The sequence below is a fragment of the Octopus bimaculoides genome, chromosome 3, assembly GCF_001194135.2.
Source record: "Octopus bimaculoides isolate UCB-OBI-ISO-001 chromosome 3, ASM119413v2, whole genome shotgun sequence".
NCBI classification, from domain to species: Eukaryota; Metazoa; Mollusca; class Cephalopoda; order Octopoda; family Octopodidae; genus Octopus; species Octopus bimaculoides.
Window position 1 is genome coordinate 131,661,624 of NC_068983.1, and position 5,335 is coordinate 131,666,958.

The following is a 5,335-nucleotide window of genomic DNA, read 5'->3' on the forward strand; positions in this document are numbered from 1 at the left end:
ATATATACACCTGCGTATGTGCGTCTTTGGCCCCTGCCTTCACCGCTTGGCAAACGATACCGGTGTGTTTACGTCCCAGTAACTTAGTGGTTCGGCAAAACAGACCGACAGAATAAGTACTAGGCTTACAAAGAATAAAACCCTTTAGGGCGGTGCTTCAGCATGGCCTCAGTCAAATGATTGAAACAAGTAAAAGAATAAAAGAAGAGAGTAAAACTAACATAAAGTTACTTCTCTCTTCATAATCAAAATACGTGCCTATACATTCGAGCCTAATTAACTTTGGGGTCGCGATCAAAATTAATCTTGTCCTTTAAGTTTATCCTAGGTTTTCGGTGGCCATATGACTCGCTCCTATTTTCTATTCGGAGTCGTGTTACTATTATCTCTAGGGGCTTGTTATACGTGCTCATACTCATTTAATCTTTTATATAGCGTTGTTTCAATAATATATAGATTTCCGGTCTTATCTGCTAGTATTAATATTCTTGGCGTTCTTTTGAAATTCTCCATTGCTCTTCTTAATTTTTGTTGTTGTTTGTTATTTTTTCCAGGATATTTTAAAATTTTTATGATTTAATTTTAATTTTTTTTTAATGATTTTATTTTTAATTTAAAATTGTTCATGATTTTATAAAGTTCCTCCTCGATGGGTGCTAGATGTTGATTAGTTGATGGGTTTTTCAGAGTCTTAATCTCCCGCATGAGTGTTTCTTGAGATTCTAAAGGATAGTGTAGTACCCTTCTTGATAAAGAATTATAGTGATGTAAATACATCAACACCGTTTTTCAAACGATGGTGGGAGACAAACACAGAACATAAGAGACACACTCAAACACACAGACACGCACACACATACGCGCGCACACACATACATGAATGTATATATATATATGCACACGATGGGCTCCTTTAAGTTTCCGGTTACAAAATTCACTTACAAGTCTCTTGTCGGTTCGAGGCTACAGTAAAAGGCACCGCGCTGTGGGACCGATTCCAGAGCCATGCAGTTGGGAAGCAAACATCTATACTACACAACCACGCATGTACATATGTATATAAATTAAATTCGCTCGAAATTCCAACAGTGAACCTTGTCGCAAGACCTGAGTCATTGAATAACCGTGTAAATATGTGAGCATTCCACAGACATGAGACTGACATCAGTCGTAGACAGCGTCCTGTAGACTCGAAAGAAACCGGAATTAGACCATGAATGAAAAGCTTTTTAGAGATGGCCAATAGTTTGCGGTTGACGTGTGCAAAATGACCAGCTGCACTTTATCACACGTTATCTCTTTACCGTCTTCTAACCCCTTTTCTATTTACTTCCTAATTATATTTCCTAGTCTATCTAAATTTTTATTCATTATATCGCTAATGGGAATTTATAGCCCAAAGAAGCCATTTAATACATTCTTTGTTTTTGGTTTTCTATTCATTCATATCTTATTTTGATATCTTGTATTTTTCCGTGTATGTTTTATCTGCGTTTTCATCACTATTTAATTTCACGTGTTTTATCTATACGCATATATTTATTTATCTATGCATCTTATATTAATGTATTATATTTCATTTCCGTGACTATAAGTGTATTCTGTTCCTTAGTTTCAGCTGAGAACTATTAGAATACAACGCATATCCAATTATACATTACTACTAGACAAAGTGAAATGGCGAGCAGTAAAAGTGATGATCTTATTCAAAACGCCACCTGACAAGGCGCACTTTACACGTGTGATATTAGACAATTGATTGCACAGCATCTTACCTATTAGATACAGGTGTTAGAATGAAAAACAAAAAGCAATTATAGTGGATTTGAATAAAAAATCTCATTAATTCCATTTTCTGCTCTGATTTATTTGTCTATTTATATAAACTCCACGGGCACTGTGAAGGCGCATGACTCAGTGGTTATGATGTCGAGATTACGATCGTGAGGTTGTGAGTCCGAATCTCGGACTGGGCTGCGTGTCGTGTTCTCGATCAAGACACTTTATTTCACGTTGCTCCAGTTCTCTCGGCTGTAGAAATGAGTTGCGACGACACAGGTGCCAAGCTGTATCGTCCCCTTGCCTTTTCCTTGGATAACACTGGTGGCGGGGAGAAGGGAGGCCGGTATAACATGGGCAACTGCTGGTCTTCCATAAACAACCTTGCCCGGACTTGTGCCTTGGAGGGTAACTTTCTAGGTGCAATCCCATGGTCAGTCATGACCGAAGGGTGTCTCAGACGGGCACTCCGAAATTTCTGAAGTAAATCCAATAGCATGCGCATTTCAACTGTATGATCACATCAGGTTGCCGATAAATGTGGACGAGCTTTACACTGCATTCTATAAGTTCTTTTTTTTTTACCCGAATTTAACTTAGCTAACTATGCCTAAATATGTGAATCTATGTGTATACTGACAGACGAGGAAGGTGTATATTAAGAGTGCACTTGAAGATACAATACTATCTGTCTAAATATGGTTTATTATACACGAACATCAGAATGAAATTTCATAATTGCAGGTGTTCTTTAATGTGATTATAAACAAGCATCATTTACTCAAACATGAGAAATTAATTAAATATGAAAACACCATTTATTTGTTATATGCGAAGCGTCTAGTACTTAATCATGATTTATGAAACATATCCATTTGTCATCTGAAAATTTGACGGCTTAGGCTTCATTATTCATTACTATATGACAACTTATATTCCTCTCTAATATTATCTAGTATACAGGAATTAGCAAATATTGTGCATGGAACTTAAATATTGAGTAGTTTATAAATTATATCAAGAAATCGAATTATGAAGGAGCCTATAGGACGCATAAATTCCTTCGATCATGTGACCGAATAGTTAACTGATCTTCCCGACAGAATAGCCAGATCTTTCGTAAATGAAATCCTGCCACCCAGAAACCTGGACAACATCAGTAGTTAATTTAGCTCTTCGAGCAGAAGGACAGGTAGGTGTTTTAGGAAATGACTTCAGTTATAAGTTTCTCCAGTCATTGCTGACTTATACCTAAACAATAATAATGACAGAAACAAAAATAACTACGAAATAAAAATAATATCAAGAATATACGAGTAATAGGTACCACAAGCAAAACAGTGCAAAAGCGAATTCAGTACTGAAACATCAATAGTTTAGTGACCTGATTTTTAATCGTTTCTCTTTTGATTGTTTCACTAATCGAACTACGATTATGCTTGGGCCTTGAAGGGTTTTAGTCGATCAAATCAACTCCAGAACTTATCTATGAGTTTTTAAGCCTGGTACTTATTCTATTAGCACCTTATGTCGAAATAGCAAAGTGACAGGAATGTAAACAATCCAACACTGGTTGTTAAGCGGTTTTGGAAGACAAACTCAAAGACACATGCACATATACGACTGATTTCTTTCAGTTTCCGTCTACTAAATTCATCCAGAAGGCCCGAGGCTATAGTGGGGGAAACTTGGCTAAGGTGCCAATCAGTGGAGCTGAAATCGGAACCATGTGGTTGGGAAGCAAACCTTTTACCACACAGCTACGGTTGCACCCATGATGGTTTAAAAAACTAGTTCTTAAGACATAAATTATCTTAGTATTAATAAATACTTGACTTACCCAACAGTTGCTGAATCAGCCCAACTCTGCTGTTGCAACATAAATGCACAAGTAGCGATATTTCAGTGGTGATTACATTGAGGTTTCCATTAATTCCATTGTGGGTTTCAAAACTTGGCTTGTTAAAACATGCCTTTATGGTAAGCATTTTCCCAGAGACAGGGAAACAAAAAGAATTAAACCTATTGTGCTAGTGTTATTATTAGAGTACCATTGAAAAACAGTTCCCTATGGACATTATTCAGTTTAGAGTTTATTAGTCACTAAAAACTTGCACAGCAGTCTGTATGCATACATACATACATGGTGGCTGTCTACTCCTTACACAGAGTTTGACCACCTCCTGCACCTACACCTTAGCCCTTTCATGGCGTCTGATGTGGCTTTTTAAACGAGACAATGTTTTGAAAAAACACCCACACAGATTGCACCTCTGATTTGTACTACCAATACCTGCAGGTAAGTTCTGTTCATTGTGGATCTTAACATGTCTTTTAAGACCCCCATTGGATTTGCAAGCCCTCTGGCACACATTACATTCAAACTATATATATGTATACATATATATATATATATATGTATACATACATACTACATATATGTATACATACATACTATATATATGTATACATACATACATACATTCATACATACATACATACATACATAATACACACACATATCACACATACGCACACACATGCACACACACATAATTCGCTATAAAGTGCATTATCTGCATTAGTCAGTCTACGTATTTGTTGATTAGGTACAAACAGCGAAACACACATGTTTCATATCAACTGTAAAACAATATTCCAGCTAATTCCTGATTTGTACACTACCAAGGAAAAAATCTTAATGTAATTAGAATCTGAGACAAGATGATTAAGAAAAAATGAATCAAGCGATTCAATGATAACAAACAACATCATTAACGAGAGAACAAATAACATATTAAGCATAACATTTTACAAATGTGGTTGCGCGATCACGCTCTGTCTCAGCTCATCAGAAGTAAATCTTGGTTTGTTTATAACTGCTTCAATGTCCTTTAACAATGTTTGTTCATAGGTGGCTAAAAGTTAAGAAATGTTCATATATCAGTTAAAATTCAATTTTATTTTATCGGTGAGATGATGAGAGATGGAGGCAGAGAGATTGGTTATGAGTGCAACCAAATCTCTGCTGTAAGACAAGGGATTTTGCACACCGGTGATAAATGTTTAAAGAACTTAGTTGCAGAGTAATTTCACTTGTAATTTTTTTTCAGCAGACATACATATATGTGTATGATAAGTTCTAGAGTTTTTTGTTTTTGCGCACGTGTATACATAAGCAGTCTGTTTACACGCATAAATCATGATCCTCTTCCTCCCCACCTCGACATCATCGTCATTCTCATCGTCATATGCTTGCTTTTTCTTCATTCTATGACATAAAGAGTCAACTATGTAATATGATAGAGAATCGAGACCCCGCCGACAAACCGTTCAGACTTCCCTATTAGATGTGTCACCAGTTTCACAGACTCTGGAGTGAAGGATACCTCACCCAAACATTTTGACTAGTATAAAGATACAAGATGGTTATACAAGTCCCTCATTTAATTAGTAAACCCTTGAAAATTACCAAATGTTCTTTTGGGCTGCATATTCAAGTTTCAGGGACAATGAAGACAAGGCATGAATTAAAGTTGTAACGCATATATATATA